A 12,495-nucleotide genomic window follows, 5' to 3' on the forward strand; every position below is an offset into this window, starting at 1 on the left:
CGACAGACTTATTTTTTTAATTTTGGGCGATTGATGTATATGTAGAATTTCACGCCCCAAAACCACTGTATGATGAGAGACGCCGTAATGAAGGGCTCCTGAAATTTCAAACCCAGGGAGTTTTTAACGTGCACCTAAGTCCAAGCCCACGGGCGTACAGCATTTTTGCCTCCATAGAAAATACAGCTGCCACAGCCGTGATTCGTCTCGCGACCTGCGGGTCAGCAGCCGAGTACCTTAGCCACTAGGCGGCCATGGCGGGTGTTAATTTTGGGCGAACTTGTGAAAATATTCCCCTCTGTAATCTATATAGTTTTGTATTATTATTGTATTTGGCCATTCTGTCTTCCCACTTCCACTCGGTTATCGTGCCTTCATCACCGGAGGAGTGGCGGCACTTGAGAGGGTAGCTCGGTCAGTAAGCTCTTGATCTGCGTAATGTACAGTCCCGTTGTTGCTGTCTCCTGAAAGGGCGTGAGCGGATATCCATGTAATGTATTTCTTTTGCTTGCTTGGCACCCTCGAATTCGAATTCGTACTGCCTCCGGGTAGATGCGGCCGTTGGTAAAGTTTTTCACTGCCGTTCGAGACTCACTGACTATCACGGTTGCGTTTGTTTGACCGACTGCGAGTGCTATGGCTAACTCTTCCGCTGTCTGGATGCTTGTGGTGCGTATTGTCGCGTACGTCGTAGAGCCTTGGTTGCTGTTGATTACGGCTCCCGTAAACCTCCGTCTGCGCTTCTATCGAGCAACGTCTATGAAAACTGCGTTCTTGTCATAACTGAACTACTTCCGTATTTCTTTTCCTCTGATCTCTCGTCTGGCCTTATTCTGTTCGGGGTGCATATTTTTTTCGGCAAGGAGAGTATCTTCATTGTTTCCCTGGTCTCTCTTAGGATGTCCAGCTTGACGCCGAGTTTTGTGTAATAGGTCATGCCTATATAGTCCCTATAAGATATGTCTTCGGCTGATATCTGTATCGTACGTAGGACCTCAATGATTTCATTGTGGTATTGTGCAAGCTTATTTATAGCAGTTCGTCCGCGATTGCGCTAATCGTTAGCCCTATGACTAACTTGAATATTTTTCGAATAAGGCAGTCTAACTTGCTTCTTTCCGTGACTTCCCATTTCAAGTAAAGGCTGGTGTGCACCGGCGACTATAGCGGCGGTCACGCTACCCTTCGCGACTGGCGCCTGAAAAGCGACAGATGTTCACACCGGCCGAGCCTGCATGCGAGCGACCGGAAGTCGCAAAACTGGAGAGTCATGTCCGGATCTCGTTGTCAGCGAGAACTCTGGAGACCGGCACCGATCAGCTGATCGCCGCCAGCTGAGTGAATCGAGCGAACCGAGCGCACCGCATTTATGGCTGTCCAGAGGGCCCGCAATTTGGCGGAGGGGCTCGCTCTTCCTGTCCCCACGTGGGTGCGGCCCGCAGCTGACCCTCCCTCTTGAGGGGAATCAGCTCCTCAGGACAATTTGTAAATAAAGTTCATTGACTGACTGACTGATTTATGGTTTTCGTCCGGTCTCGCACAGCGTTAAAAAACAAGAAAACAAAAATTGAGCATCGCTGATTTGTTCCAGCAGCTGTGCGACTGCAGTCGCGCGACTGAAAAATCAGTCAGGAAGCGACTAGCCAAAGCAGTCGCATTGCGACCGTTTGCGACCGTTCGCGACTATTTGCAACCAGTCGCAAATGGTCGCGCGACTGCTGCTAGTCGCCGCTTCGCACCAGCCTTAAGGCGCTACGATTACTATTCGGCTTCTCCCTCATGCCACTGTGTTTATTTGCTATCTTTTTTATGGGCATCATTATTTGGCCTACAGTTGCATCCAGTCGACTGATGGTTTCTCCTTTGTTGCCCTTGGCTTCGATGAGCAGACCCAGTACTCTGATCCTGTCGACCGCGGGTGTGGTTTTTCCATTGGCTGTTAACTGCGAAGCATTTCTTAGCAAACATCGACAACTTAAAGCGTATCTATCTATCTATCTATCTATCAATCTATCTATCTATCTATAGATAGATAGATAGATAGCTCCCCTGGCCGTTTTTTTACCGTACCGACCCCAAATTTTGTATGACATAACATGACTGTATGACGAGCACAATTGACTAGTCATTTCATGACTATCATGAGAGGTATGTCATTATTGTCATATATTACATTTCATGGCCTTGCTTCTCTTGCTGTGGGTTCGGTCACATGACACTTTGACAGCTTGGTATAGTAAGACATGACTGCCGGGCGAACGCAAGCGAGAGACACTAACATGAAATTTATGACATGCGTGTCATGTAACAACATGGCTACATGCCACACTCATGATGCGATCACGGCCGTCTCACTACCTTCACATATACCGAATTCTGTATTAAGTCACGTGAATGGATGACGAAGGATATGCGGCTGGTGCAAACAATATAATCATGAGATGCGTGTCATACGAGAACATGACTACATGTCACACGAAAGGCGCCCATCCACTTCGACGTGAGCTGGCACGCTGCGCACCGGCGTTCGTTTCATCGCGTCACGCCGGCGATGCCACGCCAGGTGCCGATCTGTCTGCCATTTACTCGCAGGAGTGCGCTGCACTGCGTTGCTTTGATGCATGCGCGTTTGCGCGCGCCCGGCGTCTTTTCCTCACGCCGAGAGGCAGACGTAGTGCTAAGTAACGTCATCGGCGCGAAATGCAGAATGTCGCATTTGGCGCCGGTGGCCTCCTGGTCGCGCCGACGGAAGCTGGTCGCGCCGGTCGCGCCTTGCGTCAGACTATAGAGTGCTCGCGTTTTGCTAGCGTAGCATCGATGTGCTCAGCGTGCGCGTGCTTCAACGTTACGTCGGGTTTTATTCGGCTATTCATGACGCGCTCGCGCCCGTTTCGCTAGCTCCACATATTCCAAATTTCGTACCACGTGACGGAATAGACGACGAAGGTGAATGACACGTCCCAACATGATAATCATGATATGCGTGCCATGTATAGCAAGACTACATGCTACGCTCCTAGCGTGCTCGCGGCCGTTTCACCAGTTCCACATATACCAAATTCAGTATTACATGACGTCAATGAACGCCAAATGTAAATGACAGGTCCAAACAAAAATTATTGATTGATATGTGGGGTTTAACGTCCCAAAACCACCATATGATTATAAGAGACGCCGTAGTGGAGGGCTCCAGAAGTGTCGACCACCTGGGGTTCTTCATCATCATTATCATCATCATCAGCCTGACTACGTCCACTGCAGGACAAAGGCCTCTCCCATGTTCCGCCAGTTAACCCGGTCCTGTGTTTGCTGCTGTCAATTCATACCCGCAAACTTCTTAATCTCGTCTGCCCACCTAACCTACTGTCTCCCCTTAACCCGCTTCCCTTCTCTGGGAATCCAGTTAGTTACCCTTAATGACCAGCGGTTATCCTGTCCACGCGCTACATGCCCGGCCCATGTCCGTTTCCTCTTCTTTATTTCAACTATTATATCCTTAACCCCCGTTTGTCCCCTAATCCACTCTACTCTCTTCTTGTCTCTTATGGTTACACCTACCATTTTTCTTTCCATTGCTCGCTGCGTCTTCCTCAATTTAAGCTCAACCCTCTTTGTAAGTCTCCAAGTTTCTGCTCCGTAGCTGAGTACCGGCAAGATACAGCTGTTATATACCTTCCTCTTGACGGATAGTGGCAATCTACCTGTCATAATTTGAGAGTGCTTGCCGAATGTACTCCACAACATTCTTATTCTTCTAGTTACTTCAATATCGTGGCTAGGCTCTGCGGTTATTACCTGCCCTAAGTAGACATAGTCTTTTACGACTTCAAGTGCACTAATACCTATCTCGAAGCGCTGCTCCTTTCCGAGGTTGTTGTACATTACTTTCGTTTTCTGCAGAATAATTTTAAGACCCACCTTTCTGCTCTCCTTGTCTAACTCCATAATCATGAGTTGCAATTCGTCCCCTGAGTTACTCAGCAATGCAATGTCATCGGCGAAGCGCAAGTTACTAAGGTATTCTCCATTAACTCTTATCCCTAACTGTTCCCATTCTAGGCTTCTGAAAACCTCCTGTAAGCACGCGGTAAATAGCATTGGGGAGATTGTGTCCCCCTGCCTTACACCCTTCTTGATTGGTATTCTGTTGCTTTCTTTATGAAGCACTATGGTAGCAGTTGATCCCCTGTAGATTTCTTCCAGAATGTTTATATATACTTCATCTACGCCCTGATTCCGCAGTGTCTGCATGACGGCTGATATTTCTACTGAATCAAACGCCTTCTCGTAATCTATGAAGACTATGTATAGTGGCTGGTTATACTCTGAGCATTTCTCTATTACCTGATTGATAGTATGAATGTGGTCCATTGTTGAGTAGCCTGTTCGAAATCCTGCTTGTTCCTTTGGTTGATTGAATTCTAATGTTTTCTTTACTCTGTTAGCAATTACCTTTGTAAATAGCTTGTATACTACAGAGAACAAGTTGATCGGCCTGTAATTCTTCAAGTCCTTGTCATCTCCTTTCTTATGTATTAAGATGATGTTAGCGTTCTTCCAAGACTCTGGTACCCTTCCCGTCAGGAGACACCTCGTAAACAGGGTGGCTAGTTTTTCTAACACAATCTGTCCTCCATCTTTCAGCAGATCTGATGTTACCTGATCCTCACCAGCAGCTTTGCCTCTTTGCATGCTCTCCAAAGCTTTTCTGACTTCTTCTATCATTACTGGTGGGGTGTCATCTGGGTTACTGCTAGTTCTTATAGTAATAAGGTCATGGTTGTCTCGGCTACTGTACAGATCTCTGTAAAACACCTCCGCTCCATATATTGCTAGCTTCACCTCGACATCGGCTAAAATTTGCTGCACTTTCAGCAATATCATCTTGCCCAGTGCCTCGATTTTTGCCTGCATATTTGCCTCAAATCTAACCTCTTCATGTTCGAGCTTAGGTTGCAATTTGCTTTCAATCTGTTACATTTTGGCTTCCATGGGGTATGCGAACTTCTCCTCTTCTTTTTGTGGCGTCCTCACTGATTTGAGTTTCTTTTCCCCACTTTTAATTGGAGCGTTCTTGCATCCTATCCATATTGGTAGTTATTTTGCCTTCTTTGTCCCTTAGTGCATACATCCGACTTTCTTTAACCTGCACCCAAATCTGAGCACACGGGTCTACAACCAAACATGATAATCAGGATATGTTTGTCATGTAAAACATGACTGCATGCTACGCTTGTAGCACGCTCGCAGCCGTCTTGCTAGCTCAGCTTATATCAAAGTTGGTTTTACGTGATGTGGACGGACGACGAAAGTAAAGGACATGTCCAAATATGATAATCTTGGTATGCGTGTCATGAAAAACTTGACTACATGCTACTTTCATAGCGCGCTCGCAGCCGTTTCACCAGCTCTCCATATACAAACTTTGATATTAGGTGAGGTGAATTGATGACGAAGGTAAATGACACGTCTAAACATGGTGATAATGATATTGAAGTCATGTACGACATAACTTACCTCCGCTTAGTAACGTTGTGCTGAATATAAAGTGACATATCAACCTTCCTCATTCGTGCTTCGCTTATCATCGATTCCCACTGTAGGTAAGATCTGCCAATTTTTTCAAGTATAGTATGGTCGCTTCCCAAGGGATGTTGCGGATTTGCCTACTGTGAGTCTATTATGTTTTCAGTGAATGTTAAGTCTGGCGTAGTATCCAAGCAAATGCTAGTACCTCTTCTCGTAGGAATTGATGGATCGGGGACGAGCTTCATGTCTTCCTCCTGCACGTCCTACCACTAGTTCTTGCCTTTCTAGGTTTCGCTCTTGTAGTTCTATGCGCCATGTGGGGCCTTGAAATTGCCTCCAATCACTAGCGCTCGGTTGCCCGTTATAGCGAGGGTTCTGCGAAACAGCGTGCGTAAATTGTGCTGTCTGCATTTAGGACTGCTCTAAATCTATCATGCAAAAAGACTGCCGTCCGTTTTCCGCATGGGAGTGACTTCTGGGAGAATTGGATCTATTCACTTGATTTCCATGTCGTGTTGCATTACCTCGTGACTTCGCTTAACCATTGTTGTTAATACCTTTGTCTCCCAATTGGTAGGGCCGAGTTACTTGTATCCCGACAATAGGGCCAGCCCGAGCGTTTTCTGCTTCATTATAGCACTCAAGACGTTGATTTCTTTAGGTTGTTGTTGCAACACGCATTGTTTTCGCTTGTAATATTGACAATTCTATTGCCAAATCGTGTAGCTGTTTTGTCTGTCCAGTGCGGCGTTACAGGCTCTCCAATTTTTCGGTGAACACCGAGGTCCGAGCGTACGGCTTCAGAGAAGTCTTAACCTGGCCCGCACCACTTGTCTGCGTTCCATATATTGCTAGCTTCACCTCGACATCGGCTAAAATTTGCTGCACTTTCAGCAATATCATCTTGCCCAGTGCCTCGATTTTTGCCTGCATATTTGCCTCAAATCTAACCTCTTCTTGTTCGAGCTTAGGTTGCAATTTGCTTTCAATCTGTTACATTTTGGCTTCCATGGGGTATGCGAACTTCTCCTCTTCTTTTTGTGGCGTCCTCACTGATTTGAGTTTCTTTTCCCCACTTTTAATTGGAGCGTTCTTGCATTTACGTTTAATGGGGTTCAGGGCTGCTACCTCTTCATCCATATCTGCGCCTTTTTTCTCCGTTATAACTTGTGAAGTTTCCTCGTTGCGTGTAGCACCTCCACTTTTCAGAATGTCATTTTCCTCCCTAAGTTTGCAACATGCAACATTGCTCTGCCTGATCTGCGCCAAGTCGTTCTCTAGCGCCTTAACCCTACTTTGAAGAGCAGCCTATCCTTTCCCGGGTTTTCAGTCCCGCACTCTCTGCATATTCTGCTTTTCGCGCTCGGGCAAACCTCAGCTGTGTGATCATGGCGTCCACACCGGTAGCACACGTCTATTGTATTGCGCTTCAGTAAGCACTTGACCAGTGTTGTGTATTTCACGTAACTTGGAACTTGACGCCCATCAAAAAGGACGATGACGTTCGTGGTGTTTCCCCTCCTCTTGACCATGAGGACCGTCGGGTTTCTTGGTTTTTCTAGCATCTCCACTATCCGTCTTATAGACACGTCGTGCGTTACTCCTCGGATCACATCTCTATAGATGTATCTTCCGGAGCCGACTCGTACGCGTGTGCTTCGAATTCCTTGTCTCCTAGGTTTAGTTGAGCGATGGTTCTGTATTTTTTAGCCTGCTCATCCAATGGTGTGCTGTCCACTATACTCGGCAAAAAATTTTTTGGCACCAAAGGCAAAGCTACGGGGGTGGAGCTTCTACACATGTAGCACTACGCAAAATTGTCCATTTTGGCGCACCTCTCGTAACGCTGTAGAAAGTGACCGGGGCGCACGATCCCTGTTTCATGTAGACGCAGACGCCGGTTACTGTTTGTGGTATGCGTTAAAAGTGCGTTAAAAGATGCGACTTTCTCGCGCGTTTAAAAACGCGAACTCACAACGAATAAATAAAATAAATACAAATATATTACCAGTGTTAGCTGCTTCCTGTTTCGAATAGTTCCGCGGAGAAAATAAAGGAGAAACTTTTGTATTTTACGTTGAAAATACGGGCAGTTTTGTAGAAGTACATTAATTGATGGTACGATGCACGTGATTTAGCTCTGTAGCCTTCACTCCAATGCCAAGAATAGTTGTCGCCGAGTATAAAACGATCTGCTAATAGTTAGAACATACTTCTTCCGATTCCTTCCTGGGCATTTTCGTGGCGTTTGCGACGCAGCATTCTAAATTATTGATCCTGTAGTCAGTTACATTGAAGCTGTCACTTGAGCGCACAGTTATTACGTTTTTGTTTCGGCAGACGTGGTATCCTCCTGACTCTTATGCTCTATGTCCCTTCCTCCTCCTGTTACTGAGCGCGTTGTCACTTGAGAACTGCGTTGCCTCGTCCTTGACTCCATGCGATGTGGTTCGTTTGTTAGCCCGTCCTCTTTTGTTCAGAACGCTTTAATCTACTTCGTTCTCATACTTTTGTTGCGTGATATTCTCGCCGTCCACGCTCATTGCAGCCATCCTGTGAAATTAACCCGAAAAGACGCTGCCATGATGGGGCTCATGACGCCAGCATCGTCGGGCTAGGCCAAGCGCATCGTGCAAAGCGACAGAGGCAACGGCACCATAGGTTCGTGGGTGTCCATGGTCGAAGTTCTGGTGATGTGCCAAAAATGAACCATCCACCTACTTGGGAGTGGTATCACGGGGTTTTGGGGAACTTCCAATTTCTTTACTACAGAAAATTGGCAGTATCCTCGTCCTGTGGGTATCGATGATATGCGAACATGAATGAGAAATGCAGACATGTCACTTTAAAATCAGACAAACGTTACGAGGTGAGCCTAAATTATGCCTTACATTCCTTCCATGACATGATTTTCATGTTTGGAACATGGGTCATTCCAAGTGAAACGACCCAGCCTAAAATTTGAGCCCCAGCAAGTCTATAGAAAAAAATCTGAGCTAGAAGATTAGTGCGTGAGAGTGGTTTTAGTAAGGTATTTTTGTTTAAAACAATTCCTGATCACGTGACCACCCTTTCAATGTTCCGGAGAAAAACAAGAATTAGGTGGCAATAAGCTATTTGCATAGAACCTTGATACTGGGCACGATGGCGCACTGTGGTTTGAAGCATTGCACTCGCATTGTCTTTTTTTTTCACTGGACGTCACAAGTGCAGCCATATGTTATTATTCACGTTCAAAAAGACTTAGCAAGGAAGCTAGAAAACATGCAAGTTTATGTGTTTTTTTTGTAAACAGCAGCATAATTTCAGCTGCAAAAGTTTTTGCCAGTATTACCAGTCAATATAGTGCCTGTGAAAAATACTTTCAACTCATGTGAAACAACGCTTATTGAGAAAATGCTTGCACAGTTCAGAAAAAATGACTTTTGGGTAACATTCGCTCGTGAATGAAGCATGAAGGCCATCGCAATGAAAAGAAATGAGATCATTCATCATTCATTATAACGTTTCCACCGATGCCGCAGTTGATTTGTTCAGTTAACAGCCGTGCTTGTAGAAACCAAGGAAAGGGTCACCGTGCCTACTACATCACGGACACGCTTTCAAAAAAAAAACTGGTTTGTGAAAAACTTGCAGCTTCGGAACAGGGAATATACAGCAAAAATTCTGAAAACGTTGCAATACAGACGAGTTGTTGCTGCTGCCAAGCGGGGTTAACTCCTGTGAAGCACTCTTTTTTGAAGCTTTGCCAATGTAAAGTTACCGCCGATGCCGCAGTTGATTTGTTCAGCGAACAGTCGTGCCTTCAGCAACCAGAAAACTTTTTACCATGCCGGCCATGCCACGAGCACGCTTTCAGAACGAACTGGTTTGGGCAAAACTTGCAGCTTCATGTGATGTGGTTCGTTTGTTAGTCCGTCCTCTTCTGTTCAGAACGCGCTAACCTGCTTCGTTTTGATACTTTTCTTGCGTGATATCCTCACCGTTCTCGCTCATCGCAGCCATCCTGTGGCATTAACCCGACAAGACGCCGCCTTGATGGAGCTCAAGACGCCAGCGTTGTCGGGCTGGGCCAAGTGCATCATGCACAGCAGCAGGTGACCACGGCATCATGTGTTCGTCAGCGTTCGTGGTCGAAGTGCTGCTGATGTGCCACAAATGAACCATTCACCTACTTTGGAGTGGTATCACGGAGTTTCGAGAAACTTCCACTTTCTTTACTAGAGAAAATTGGCAGTATCCTCGTCCTGTGGTGATTAATGATGATGAAATAAACATTTGTTTTTCGAAACAGTGTTCACGAGTTTGTGAGCTCGGGGTCACCCTAGGTGGGAGGATCCCTTATTGCAGGAATTCTCTGGCTGCAATCGCCTCCCGGGCTTTGGCGACAAGTCCTCGTTGGTCGTCTAGGTCGCGGGTGGCAATCTTTTCCTCCCACGTCTCGGTTAGGGGGCCGATACGTACAGTCGTTGCGGGCTTGGTATTGGCATGATCGTGGCGCCACGGGCACTCGAGCAGTAGGTGGGCCAGAGTGTCTGGCAAGTCGCATATCGGGTAGTTGCAGGCGTATAGCGTTGGGTAGATTCTATGCAGTAGGGTGTCGTATGTATATGTGTTAGCTTGAAGTCTCCCAAATGCTGTGACCTCTTCTTTAGTCAGCTTGGGCTGAGGTAACTTTTTTCCTCGTACAGTAACTCAGTGGAATGGACTAACTAATAACCAAGTGATGGAGCCGTCCTTAAAGTTGTTTGCAGCAAATTTGACCTGATTGTTCACATCATGCTGTTCTATTTTTTGTTTGTTTGTTTGGTTTATGCAATCTTGAGTGCCAACATTGTGAAAATTATATCTGTGACCGCCCTGCTAAAATCTCTGTAATAGGGATTGCAGTATGAATAAATAAATAAATAAATAAACGAGTACACCCTGCGAGCAAGACGATAGTGTTGTAGGATGGCGTTTTATGTGTGCGGTACGGTCTCCACTTCTTCTGCAGCACTGGCTAACCGCGGCTCAAGCGAGGCGCTGTGGAAGGCCCGGTTGACGTGATCGCGGGCCACGGCGTGAGCCGCCTCATTTCCCTCGAGCCCCTCGTGCCCCGGCACCCATACCACACAGGTGTAAGGAAGCGCAGTTCGGCTCTTTCTCAGAATTTTGAGAGCTTCGGCGGAGATTTGGCCTCGCGTGTAATTGCGGACAGCGGATTGGGAATCTGTGAAAACTACGACCGCGTCCTTACCAGTCGTGGCAAGGGCGATCGCTGCTTCTTCGGCACTTCTCTGCTTCTCGGAGCTCTGCACCCGGAGGTTGGTAGATGCCAGCTCTTGTCCTTCTGCGTCGACCAAACCGTAGACGTTTTTGCCCGGGTATTTAGCCGCGTCGACGTTGCGAGCGTCTGGATTGTGCTGGTGTCTTTTGCGGATGGTATCGACTCGAGCAATTAGTCTTTCTTGATGGTACTCGGGATGCATGTTGCGCGGTACTTGGGCGATGCTGAATCATTTTCGCAGGTATGGGGGTATCTTCTCTTTGTGGTCTGCCTCGCCGATGTAGCTCTCGCTGTAGCCAATGTGCTCAAGGACCGATCTGCCCATCGTTGTAAGCTTAAGTATCTCGAGCTGGCTGGTCCGTTGGGCTTCTACCAGCTCTTGCCAGGTGTTGTGTATACCCATTCTTAAGAGTCTCTTGGTCGACGCCATTACAGATCGCCCTATGGCGAGCTTGGTAGCTTTGCTGATGAACACATTCTGCTTGTCGACTTCAGATGTCTTGAGAGCGAAGTACGGGGTTTCATATGTGATTCGGCTGGTTAGAAGAGCCTGCACAACTCTCAGGGTATTGTTTTCCTTCAGGACACTGCGTCGGTTTGCGACTCTTCTTATGAGGTGCGTGAGCTAGAAAGACTGTGCGTTGAAGTCTAGGAAGCGTGACAACCCTTGATCCGTCGTGGTGCAGGTGGGAATCGATGATATGCAAAGCATGAATGAGGAAGGTAGATATGTCACTTAAAATCAGACAAACGTTACGATGTGGACCTAATTATGCCGTACATCCCTTCCATGCCTTGATTTTCATGTTTGGAACATGGGTCATTCCAAGTGAAACGTCCCAGCCCATAATTTGACCACGAGCGATTTTATAGATAAATACTCAGCTAGAAGATTAGCGCGTGAGAGTGATTTTAGTAAGGTATTTTTGTTCAAAACATTTTCTGATCATGTGACCACCGTTCGAATGTTCCAGAGAAAAGCAAAAGTTAGGTGGGAATGACTTTTGTGCATATAAACTTGACACTGGGCACGATGGCACATTGCGGTTTGAAGCATTGCATTGTCATTGTTTTTTTCACGTGACGTCACAAGTGCAGCCATATATTATTATTCACGCTCAAAAAGACATAACAAAGAAGCTAGAAAACATGATTGATTGATTGATTGATTGATTGATTGATTGATTGATTGATTGATTGATTGATTGATTGATTGACTGTTTGATTGGTATGTGGGGTTTAACGTCCCAAAACCACCGTATGATTATGAGAGACGCCGTAGTGGAGGGCTCCGGAAATTTGGACCACCTGGAGTTCTTTAACGTGCACCGAAATCTGAGCACACGGGCCTACAACATTTCCGCCTCCGTCGGAAATGCAGCCGCCACAGCCAAGATTTGATCCCGCGACCTTGGGGTCAGCAGCCGAGCACCTTAGCTACTAGACCACCGAGGCGGGGCGGCTACAAAACATTCAAGGCATTTTTTGTAAACAGAAGCATAATTTCAGCTGCAAAAGTATTTTTGCCACTATTACGAATCAATATAGTGCCTACGAAAAATACTTTCAACTTATGTGAAACAACGTTTATTGAGAAAATGATTAACGAGATCTAACGATATAACGAGATCTAACAGACAAAAATACAAAAGAATGTATAGGAGAAGTCATTAGAATTATTGTAATGTAAATGTGAC

Source organism: Rhipicephalus microplus, chromosome 1, assembly GCF_043290135.1.
Source record: "Rhipicephalus microplus isolate Deutch F79 chromosome 1, USDA_Rmic, whole genome shotgun sequence".
Lineage (NCBI taxonomy): Eukaryota > Metazoa > Arthropoda > Arachnida > Ixodida > Ixodidae > Rhipicephalus > Rhipicephalus microplus.